This window comes from Urocitellus parryii, chromosome 5 (assembly GCF_045843805.1).
Source record: "Urocitellus parryii isolate mUroPar1 chromosome 5, mUroPar1.hap1, whole genome shotgun sequence".
In the NCBI taxonomy this organism is placed as follows: Eukaryota; Metazoa; Chordata; class Mammalia; order Rodentia; family Sciuridae; genus Urocitellus; species Urocitellus parryii.
The window spans coordinates 103,929,287-103,941,927 of NC_135535.1; the positions used below are offsets into that span (position 1 = coordinate 103,929,287).

Genomic DNA, 12,641 nt, shown 5'->3' on the forward strand with positions numbered 1-12,641 from the left:
TTTGGGATTCTGTCTCATTCTTCAAGTCTGGGAAGTTTTCTCGTATTATTTCACTGAAAAGACTTTTTATTCCTTTGGTTTGGAGCTCTGTGCCTTCCTGTATCCCAATGACTCTTAAATTTCGTCTTTTGACATTATCCCATAATTCTTGGATGTTCTGCTCATGGTTTCTTAGCAGACTTGCTGAGCTGTCTATGTTCTTTTCCAGTTGAAATACTTTGTCTTCATTGTCTGATGTTCTCTCTTCTAAGTGATCTAATCTGCTGGTAGTATTCTCAATTTAGTTTTTAAGTTGGTTTATAGCTTCCTGCATTTCTAGAATTTCTATTTGTTTGTTTTTTATTACCTCTATCTCCCTGTGAAATTGATCTTTTACTTCCTGGATTTGTTTGTCAATGTGATCTTTCATTGTCTGATTTTGCTGTCTCATGTCTTCCTTGAGACTCCAGATCATCTGAAGCATATAAATCCTGATGTCTTTATCTGACATTCCATCTGTTGCAGCTATTACCTCTTCTAAAGTTGAGTTGACCTGCATTGCTTGTTTACCTTTCTTTCCTTGTCTTTTCATACTGCTGACATTTCTTTCTGCTTGGTGCCACTGTTGTGTTTTTGAAATTTACCCTCTATTTATTTATGTTGCTCTTGTATAGTTGGGAAGTCTCCCTTGCAGGGCGGGTATTGGCTGTGCTCCTCCTCTAATTATGGTGGTCTGTCTACCCCGCTGATCGGTTGCAGGTCTGCCCCCGCTGCGGGCACGGGCGGTGGCTTTGCTCTGCCCCCACTCCAATTGTGGTAACGTAACTAACACGCCCTGGGATCGTTGGTCCTGATCTGGATGTGGGTGGCGGCTCAGCTGGACCCCCGCTCCAATTGGTGTGACGAGTCTACCGCGCTGGCAGACCTCTAGGCCGGTGGGTCGCAGTTCTGCACAGCCCCCACTCCCAATGGGGGTACCTAACTACCTCTCCAACGGGTCGCTGAGCCCCCTCCGGACCCGGGCGACGACCCTGCTCCACCCCCACTCCAACCAGTGTGACGCGACTGCCTCGGTGTTACGTGCGGGGAAATGGAGCTCTCAGAGCCGAACTTCGCACGATGGAAATCTGTCCACTAGATTCTGGAGCACCTCAATTTCACTTGAACTTCCCAAAGATATCCTTCAGCTGTTTTGCATCATCTTTCTCCCACTTAGTGACGCGGCGCCCTGGGGTGATGCAGTCCCTTCGCCGCCATCTTTACTGAACCTCCAGTTTCATTCTCTATACTCCCATCTGTAGGCAACCAGACCGAGCTGCTGCCCCAGTGTAATGACTCCTCGTCTGACCCAGCAGGCTCTGCAGCCTCAGAGGGGCACATCACCAACTGCTCAGGTGAGCAAGGATCCAAACACCTGAGCCTTCCCATTCCCTGTGTGAATGCCCACTGACATGACCCTGTCTCTCCTCAGACAGCAGACAGCTCCGTCTGGTGGATGGGGGCAGTCACTGTGCAGGGAGAGTGGAGATCCTGCAGCAGGGCTCCTGGGGCTCCATCTGTGATGACAGCTGGGACTTGAATGATGCCCATGTGGTGTGCAGACAGCTGGGCTGTGGAGTGGCCCTGGAGGCCACCATCTCTGCTCACTTTGGAGAGGGATCAGGGCCCATCTGGCTGGATGAGGTGAACTGCACAGGAGAGGAGGCCCATGTGTGGCAGTGCCCTTCCCAGGGCTGGGGGCAGCACAACTGCAGACACAAGGCAGATGCTGGGGTCATCTGCTCAGGTCTGTGGTGCACACTGGGTACAGTTGGAAGAAATGAGGAGCATGTACATGATGGTATCTGAGACTGAGGGCAGAGGAGGGGAAATTGGTGGCAGGGTGGAGGGGGAGGAGGCTTATCCCACAGTGCCTGTCCCTCTAGCAGAAAAGATAAAGGGTTTCCATTTCCTGATGCAGCAGCTGAGCTGCTCTTGATTCCTGCCTCCTGACAATCATTCTCTTCAGTGTCCATTTGACTGCAGACCTCATGCTTCAGTGTGCAACATCCTGAGACCCACTGTATTAGTTACCTATTGCTGCTACAATAAATTACCACAGTTAGTTACTTAAACAACATGAGTCCAAGTCTGACCCCAGTCCACCTGAGCTATAAACAATGTGTCAGTGAGCTACATTCAGTGGAGGCTTTGGGAAAACTCATTTTCTTTCCTTTCCAGCATCTACAAATTACCTGTATTTGCCTTCCTCATTCAAATCAACCACCTTGCATATTCTACCCATTTTTTTCATCTTCACAAATTTCTTTGATCAGATTCAGAAACCATTGTCTGCTTGTAAGACTACAGATCAAAGGATGTTAGATTGGGATGAAATAATTAATCCCAGATAATCTAAAATAATCTCACCATGAAAAATTTCTCATCTTGATCTTATTTGCAAAGCTCCCTTACCTCAAATGGTAAACTATTCACAAGCTCCAGGATCAGGAAGTGACATATCTGGGACTTCACTGTTCTGCCATCTCATTGTCCACACCCCTTTTCCCAGGATCTGCCAAATATTTACTCAAGTAGCTTTTCCTCCTTCACCTCAAGAACCCCACTTCAGTGTTCCTGCCTGTTCATTTTCCACTATACCATTGCCATAGAATTACAAAGATACATACAAGTTATCAAAACAGGTAAATGGATAAAAGTTTTGTCTATCTCCCAGTGGGCATGTCATCAGCAAAGTTAGCAATGAGCACTCACTACATAGGGGTAAAGGAAAATAGCACTAAACATTAAATACTCACTGTGTCCTATTTTCCTCCTCTTGGTTTCAGAGTTCCTGGCCCTCAGGTTGGTGAGCAAGGACCAGGAGTGTGCTGGGTGGCTGGAAGTTTTCTACAACAACACCTGGGGTAGTGTCTGCCACAGCCCCATGGAAGCTGTGACCTTGTCTGTGATCTGCAGACAGCTTGGCTGTGGGGACACTGAGACTCTCAACTCTTCTGTTCCTCTCAGAGAAGGTTCTAGACCTCGTTGGGTGGATGAAATCCAGTGTAGGAAAACGGACACCTCTCTCTGGCAGTGTCCTTCTGACCCCTGGAAACAGAGATCTTGCTCTGCAAAGGAGGAAGCTTATATCATGTGCTCAGGTGACTTACTCCCTATTCCTGTGTCCTCACTCTGTAAGTTGTTAGATAAATTTCATACTTTCAAGCCAAGAGAATACATTCAAATAAGACTATGAGTTACAAATTTGAATAGAGAGTATTTTAGCCTCAATTTACAATCTCCTTTCAATGACAGAATTAAGTAAACCTGTTCTGACAGCCACTTATGTGGAAAATGCCATGGATATTAAATTTAGCATGAATTTACCCTATAAAAAACTGTATCAGCAAATGGCTAGTGCAGCTTACACTATAATAATTACTCTCTATTTCTTTAGTAGAGTGAAGAATTTTACCTCAATTATATAAATCACTTGCTATATTCTGTCATAGTGTTACGGGTTTTTGTTGTTGTTGTTGTTTTTCACATGTAATGAAGGTTAAACCTCTCAGAAAACTCTTATATGTATTATGGTGATCATTTAATCCAGATGTAGAAACTAAGGTTAGGAGTAAGCACTTCATACACCCCATAGTCTCAATAGAGTGAGGGAAAACTTGGGGTATCCAGTAATACTCGGTTATCTTAGAGCTCATGGTCTTTTACGGACATCAGCCATCTACATCAGTCAGACAAACTCTCAGTTCAGATTGTTGATGATAAGTAATTGAGTAAATTGCATCTAGCAACTTAATTTGAGGCATGAGGAGGAGAGACAATAAGAAAATACTCCCCCTGACCTCATGGAGTTTATCCTCTAGCACGATGACACACACCAACCATAAATGGGAGTGTCATAAAGGAGTGGAAGGTGCTGTGTAAATGGGTAATTTGAGGAAAAGAGAAATCACATTTAGGTTGAGACCAAAGAAGGTAGTAGATGTCAAATGGAGAAAGTAATAAGAGCATTTGGTCAGTGTAAATACTGAGGTGTGAGAAGTCTGTGACCTTGAGGTACTGATAAAAATCCCATCATGAGCAGAGTAGGAAGAAGTGGGGAGAGTGATGCTTGATTACCTGGATGGGTAAGATGAGTTCAACTTTTCTCCATTACCCCCAAACCAATTCTATTGAAAAGCTGTCTGTTAATCTTCTCGTCTGCCACATTATGGGGAATTGCTGTGAAATGAGGGGCCTGCCTCCCCTTATTTTCTTATTGAATTCATCTCCTTATAGTCCCAAAGATCCTGGTTGATACTGCCTCCTCTGCGCCTTCATCCATATGCTACTGCAAACCAACCACTTCATCCCTCTCCCAGGAAACATTCTATGGAGCCTGTTGGAAATTGGAGGCTATTGTCTTCCAATTTCTTAAGACCTATAATGTGTTTTCAGTTGTTTTCTCTGACTGTTGCCTCTTCTTCGCGAGGCACATATTAATTATGCTTCTTTTCCAGATATTTCATCCTCATGCACATTCCAAATGTTTTCCCTTATCAGTTTTTAATTCTTCCACTCTCCTCAGTATTGCACATGTTCTTCTTACCCTGATTAGACAACATGATGCCCCATTATAATCCTCCCCCTTCATGTTTATTCAATTACGAGGTTTATTCTTTATCTGTCAATGAGAGGAATAGTTGAGTCAATTACCTAACTCTTCACTGCCTGCACTGGACTAGGCAAGAAGTGATGAATCATAGACAAGTACTGTATCTTGTTATAATGTGAAATTATCCTGCTAGTCTCTTTGAATTTGTGATCCAATCTCTGATGGATCCTCCATACTGGCCCCATATGGTAGTGTGCTTCTCTCACATGTGCTCTTGCCCTCTCTCTAACATGACACTTTACAAATTCCCTGATCTCCCCCTCATTGCTATTTAAATCACATCATACATACACATGATAATCTTCACTCAAACTTTACTAGAAAAAGAGAAACTTTCAGCTGTCTATCTTCTTTTTTGTTTTCTCCTCATGGTCACTCTAATTTACTGATTATTATTCTTGCAACTTCTTCTTTCAATATCTAAATTTTAGACTCTCTATTCTTCCTTAACTCTTTCCTTCACTAACCTCATTGGGGTCCAGGCCTTAGATGATATTATTCCACTGACAGCTCCCAATATAAAGTCCATATCTGATCTCTGACCTTAAATGCAATCTCATATATTTCAGTGCTACTGGTCCCTTACTTGAATGTATAATGGACAACTCAAATTTAGTTTTCAAAGTAGAGCATTTTATTTCACTCCTTCAATCTGCCTCTACCAATTTCTCCCTTTTCTATTCCCCATCCCAGTTAATGCCACTGTTGTTGATCACTTAATTAGTCTCAGTCTACATTCACATCTCCATTTCACTCTCCCTCCAGTTCCAATGTAGTAGCAAGTTCTATGCATGTACCAGAAACGATGGAATTAGTTCCTTCTAGTCTTTCCTTCCCACCCTCATCTTACTTCAGGAAAGATCACTTGTTGCTTGGACTGTTCCAACAATCTTCAGTGGTTTTTGTCTTCCATAACATATTGTCCGTTTAATGCTGGAAATATGCTCCTTTGATTACCAAGTTGATTAATGTGTTGCTGTGTCACAGATGAGCTGCCTTTAGAAGTGACACTGGCAAATTTCTCTGTGGCTACCAAATGCAGAAACAACTGGAAACCATGGCTCAGCAGTTTGTAATTACCATAATTTGCAGAAATGCCAGGAAGAGTGAACACATTGTTTTTCTCAGACTTTGAAGGACTTCCCCATGGAAGAGGGAGGAGACTGTGAGCTACTTCAGGGTCAAGGATGTGACTCACGAATGCAGATTACTACTGGTTGGGTTTGGGTTCACTCTAAGTTTAAGTAACTCTAAAGAACCTCACCATGGGAGGAACCCAAGGGAATGAGTGATGTTGTCTCTCTAGGCAAAGAGCACTGGAGACATAAAGGGATGTCCACCCCAACTTCTCTTATGCCATGTTATATTTTTTCATCTCTTCACATGATTGGCAAATATTTGACACTAGGTGATTTATGTTCTTTCTTCTAGTTTATTTTTGGTGTAGAATCAAATAATATGCTTTCTATTACATTGAATTACCAAAACCCTAATTACTCATTGAAATCAAGGAAGACATATTAAAATATCAATGGTATATTAGTGACATTGCATAGCCACTTGTCTATTCATATTACCCTGATATAAATAGAATTAATGGACTTGGAGTTACTCTTTTTATAATTCTCCATTTTCATGGAATTTTATCTAAACTAATATAGTGATAATAGCATTTATCTTATGGTGTCTTTTTATTTGGTTTTACAATGTTGGGCTTGTATCATACTTATTATTGTTACATTGGCTTTCTTAACAATATATTAAGGATTTTCCACAAGTAGTACTCACTCTTTTGTAAAACAACTCCATAATGTTACATTCTTAAGAGATAAGTATTAGAGCTTGCATAATCATTTTTGCTATTTATTTATGATTGTTTTTTTTAATTTTTCCCTTCTAAAAATATATTGTAATAAATATCGTTGCACATGTCACACTACATACTAGTAGGTTATTACTACAAGACGACTGCCAATGGTTGCAAGATCACAGGATATCTATTTTTTAAACAGATATCATCATATTACTTTGTAGGAGCAATTGTTTTCCAACAGTATTTCATATCTTCATAAAATACACTGGGATTTTTTTATAACTTGACCTTTAAACTAAAGTCAAAGAACATACAGAAACTCAAAAATCAAAAAAGGAACAAAGCCCACAAACCTATGCTAGGAACTGCCTAAAATCCAGGAAGGATGAGAAAATAAATGATGGTAAACATTTCAAAAGCAATTTTTTTTTACTCTTTTCCTTTTTCTACCTTTCCTCACCTTATTTATTCCTTTTTCCTGTAGAGTCTAAAGTGATAATAAATAATAAGATTAGGTACCAATGATGTTTTTTCTTACAATAGACTCCATATATTGAGAAATAGACACCCAATCCTGAAGTGAGCAACCACCCAAGACAGGTCCTGCCATCATCTAGAGATGTTCTCAGTATAGTGTAGGAGGTTGACAGAATAATGGGGATAATGTATATCCACGAAGCTGTTTTAGGACAAGTGGCATGTGTGTTTTGTCCATGTTAATTTGCATTTATATGTATTTTTTTGTTTCACTTGGTTCTATGTTACCTCTATGTCCTTTCATGTATTAATTTTCCTCAGTGTATTATCTTTCCATGAAAATATTTCTCTTTCCAGCTAACCATCGTTTACTTATTAACTATTATCTGTTATCTGTTTGCATAATTTATGTAAAAATATTTTAATTTATTTAAAATAATAGTTTCAATTAATTTAAATGAATACTTTCAATGTTTGTAATTTTTCATTAACAATATGAGAGATTATTGAGTACAACTTATTATGGGGATTACTCAGTACTTATGTTTTAAATGCCTAATATTTATTACCAAAAACCATTGACATTAATTTACATATCTTTTATTGCTTTTATTTTCAATCTTTTATTGAAAGAATTAAAAAAAACTTTTTCTGCTCATCTTACTCATCTATTTATTTAATCATTAAATGTTTATCAAGCCAATTTTCATAGCATTGGTGAAACTCACCCATATATATTTCTAAGGAATGCACTCAACATGCCAGGCATTGTCCTATTAGCAGGAACAGAGGGAATGAGGCAAGACTCCTTTCTAGAGGAGTTTTCTTTCTGGGTAACATGTGTCTGAGTGTGTTTTCATGTACATACATGAGAATGTGCATTATCAGGTTTGTATTTTTTTTTTCACATACTTGGCATTTAAAACAGGTAAATTGATAGAAATAATTTCAGCTACTGATAGGAATATGCTATAGAGAATGAATGTCTCAGTAACCCAGCCTAATAGACTACTTCTGAAGCACCTTATCTCCACCTGTCATCTGAACTGAACCCAGGACCTTAGAGAGACTTGTCTGGGGGTAGGATCTCCCCAGCTGTCACTTACTAGTGCTTCCCCCACTGTCTGCTCCTACAGGAAACAGACCCAAGAGCTGTCCAGGCACTGTGCCCTGCACAGGTACCTCATCCCCTCCCACCTTCCCCATGGCTTCCAGGGGCTCCTTTCCTCCCACCAGGGAGTAAGAGGAGGTGCTGCTGCCTTTTCAGACAAAGAGAAGCTCCTACTCAGGGGAGGAGACAGTGAGTGCTCAGGGCGAGTGGAGGTTTGGCACAAAGGCACCTGGGGCACTGTGTGCGATGACTCCTGGAGCCTGGCAGAGGCTGAGGTGGTGTGTCAGCAGCTGGGCTGTGGCTCTGCCCTGGATGCACCAGGGGAGGCTGCATTTGGCCCTGGAAATGGAAGCATCTGGCTGGATGAGGTGTAGTGCAGGGGCAGGGAGCCCTCCATGTGGGCCTGTGCTGCAGCACCCTGGGACAGAGTGACTGCAAGCATGAGGAGGACGCTGGTGTGAGGTGCTCTGGTGAGTAGCAGGACCAGGAGGGGGGGACAGGATTGAAGTGTGTTTGCATCCAAAGGGCTTCCCAGGCTGCCCTGCTGCCCAAGCCCTGGTTCTGGAAGGCTGTGCCCAATCTCCTGGCATCTGGGACAGAACTATGTGCTAATGGTTGAGGGTGGGACCCAGAGACATTCCAAGACCAAAACAGTGCACTGAATCTATTTTCCTTTACTTCTCTCCAGGTGAAAGGACAACAACTCGCCCCACCAGGAGAAGTAAGTGTTATTTTTTTTTTAAATTTTTTCTCTGAACCCAGTAATGGAGGAGATAGGCAGATGTTCAGAGTTCTGCACTAAGGAATCCACACAGCTCTGGTCATATTACAGTAGGCCTGATGATCAGGTATTAGAAGAAGCCATCATCTGTGTTAAATTGTAGCAGTCAGGGAGCTCCAGTGCCTCACCCACATTAAATTTCTAGAAATCCCTTTAAAGCAGACTCAGAAGATATTTGACACATCCCAGAGCAGGATATAGGGTGGTAATATCCTGACATTCATGATATATGATGTCTGAACTAGGGACTTCATGGTCCTGAGGACTGAAGCGAGGACCAGGATAACTGAATTCTCCTGAGCTTATGGTCCTCTCTAAAGACTCATGACTCTTTTTCTTCTTCAGGCACCAGTTCAGCCTCAGCTCCTGTCCCTGGCATCTTCTCCTTACCTGGGATCCTCTGCATGATCCTAGGAGCCCTTCTCTTTCTTGTTCTCATTATCCTGGGAACTCAATTGCTCCGATGGAGAGCACAGCGCCAAGGTGGGACTTGGGAACTCTGTGACCTGAAAGTATGCACGAGAATATTGGGACAATTGTTTTTTAAGTACACATTTTAGTCTTGTTCTCATTATATTAAAAATTGCTTTCTCTGCCATGGACTTGGAAGCATAAAAGACATGAATATGTCCTGGGTTAAAAAATGGAGCCCTCAAATAGGATGATTTCCCATGTGGGTATTGCTAGTGGAGACTGGGTTTAAGATCCAGGGGTGGACAGAAATCTAGTTCTATCCCATGGTCTGTTGGTAAGGCAATGACTTCCAGGAGCAATGTCTGAACTCATTCTGCTTTCTATAGCCTTATCCACATTTGAAGATGCTGTTGATGGGGTCCTTTACCAGGAGATAGATTACCCCATAAATCCAGAGAAGGAGAGCCTCCTGAACAGCCCAGGTGTGTTCCATAACCTCCTCTGTTTGCATGAGTTTGCTATCAGTGTGGGAATCTTCAATAAGCAAAGATCACATGACTAACCCAACCTCATATGGCATATCTTGTAACTTTTTATTACTGAAATAAAATGCCTGAGATGATCAAATTATAAAGAAGAAAGTTTGATTTGGCTTCCATTTGCAGATGTTTTACTTCTTTTGGCCTGTGTAAGGCAGCCTATCATGCTGGGAGCATGTGGTGGGGCAACGATGCTCACCTCATAGTGACCAGAAAATTAAGAGAAGAAGATGAAATTAGCATCTTACAATCCTTTTCAAGAGGATGCACCCAACAACTTCATTACTCCCACTAGTTCTCACACCTTAAAGGTCCTACCTTTTCAAAAGCCACCAACCTAAGGACCAACCATTTAGAACAAGAACTTTTAGGAATGTTCCTGGACCACTATAACAATTATCAGCATCCTTCTAAGGCAGGAGCTCTAAGCCCTCTCTCTACAAGCATGAATCTTCAAAAATTTTTCTGAAGCAAGACATTAACCTCCTCCTGTGTTTGTCTATGATGTTTTCTCCCTACTAGGAAACATGTCTGATAGCTCAGCAACTAAGCTACCCTATTACACAGGGGACAATGAGGATAATGGAGACCCTGAACCTGCCCCAGGTAGTAGAGACAAGTCTTTCCCTGGATAGTGGGTGTGAGGAGGAGGCTATCATCTGAGAAGAACTTTCTATGATTAGGATGGGAAGGATCTCTTCCTTCAGGTTCACAACTACTTTTTCTCTCCACCCACTCTGTCACATAGAAAGGGAAAGATGAGATTCTAGTCTGTAGGTTTCCATAGGTACTTCAATATGGTCACAGACACACCTCAAATATATCATTATAAAATCCAAGGCCATAACTTTAAAAAGAACATTTGAACTTGATCATCTCACAAATTCTATGGTGAAAGAGAACATATGGATTTCATCTGAAATACAGGAATGTATGGACTATTTTGTGGTTTATGGAATACTAAGACCAAAAATGACCTTCATAATCACTAGAACACAAGGAGTGTGTGTGATGCCTGTACTTATCAATCATTGGAAGAGCTTCTCTAAAAATGACCTAAGAAAGGAGGACATCATGGACCTTCCCCACGTGGTAAAAATGGAGAGTTCCCAGGATGAGGCATGTCCAGGAGTGCTCTTTAAAATTAAATTTTAAGGACAGCAAAGCACTAGAGGAGGTTGAAACACATCCCTCCTGGGATTCAAATTGGTAAATAGCCTATCTGTGCGAGAGAGAAATTCAGGATTCTCTTCTATATCTCCATTGCCTCAGAGGCCATATGAACAGCCTGGGTTCTCCTTAGTCCTAATGAAGTCACCCTCAATCTCTGATATGTACATATTTTCCAACCCTTTATTATATGCCTGAAAAGAGTGCATCAAACTTACAACATAAGTTTATTGATGTTTTTTGGCATGACATGTTAGTAAAATATTATTGAATTTCATACATTGAAATATTTAGATGATTTACATGATCTAAGAATATGGACATCAAATGTATGCCTTTGGGACAGCCTTGGAATATGGTACCTTTATTTCTCAGCTATTAGAATATCCTAGAATCTCTTCATTAGAACAGACTGAAGACATCACCTAGACTAACAAATATCTTGCTCTTTCTCCTCATTACCTGTTTTCAGAACCTGGAGGACAGCATGCAGTTGCCACAAGCAGTGGTTATGATGATGTTGAAGAGTTACCTGTTCCTGAAATTCCTTCTTCCTTTGGAATGAAGGAGAAGAATTTTTTCCCAGAAGAGGGAGGTGGTGCCAGGTGTTCTCAGAAAGGTAAGTGGATAACTATCTCTCCAGTGGTCTTGCATTATTATCATGGTAAAGATGGATTTGGACATATCAATGATCAGTTTTCCTTTACTACAAGATTCTAAGTAGCCTTTAAACCAAGATGAAGCATTTGCTTTCCTTTTTCTGTTCACTGAAGCTATTTTATTGCTTCTGAAAGGAGGTAAATATTGTGTCCTCTGTCTGCACACCCTACTCTTTGGATCGATACATGTCTGTGTGAACTGCAGAGACTTTGTGGCTTTGTTCCAGTCTTTCCAAAGCAAACCAAGACTTCTGTTTGAACATCAAGTATTCTTGTCTTTAAACATGTGAGAAGTAATTTGGAGAGCATTTTAGTATTTTTATTAGTGCAATATAATTATTCATAATAGTGGCATTAATTTTGATATATTAATAAATACATATAGCATAATTTGCTCCATTTAAATATCTAATGCTTCTCCTTTCCTTTCTCCTTCCTCTGATTACCTTCTTTTAATCAACATGTCTACTTTCTATGTATATATTGTTTTTGTAGTGAGAACATAATATTCATACATAAAAGTAAAATTCATCGAGATATATTCAAGCACACAGAGAGCATAATATGGAGAATTTCATTTCAGAGATCCTATCCATTTCTCCCTGACATGCCTCCCCTCAACCCCCTTCTAATCCACTGTTATTGCTTTTATTTTCATAATATCTCTCTTTTTATTTCTTACTTCTATGTAGCTTCTGCATATGAGAGAAAAGTTTCAACTCTTATCATCCTGAATCTGGCTTATTTCACTTAGCATGATTTTCTCCAGTTCCATCTATTTACCAGCAAATGATATAATTTAATTTTTCTTTATGACTTAATAGAACTCTATTATGTGTATTTGTGGGTATTGTGTGTGTGTGTGTGTGTGTGTGTGTGTGTAATTTTTTATTCATTCATTCATTAAGAGACACCTAAGCTGGTTCCATTACTAGGTCACTATAAACTCAGCTATTATAAACACTGATATACCTGTATGATGGTTTTATGCAGATTTCAACTCTTTTGATACATATAAACAAGTGGAATAACAGGGTCTTATGG

At 40.7% G+C, this 12,641-nt stretch overlaps 1 pseudogene; it reads left to right on the forward strand.

Moving 5' to 3' along the window:
- LOC113177481 (antigen WC1.1-like) overlaps window positions 1–12,641 on the forward strand; it is a 210,489-nt pseudogene that overhangs the window by 170,638 nt on the left and 27,210 nt on the right.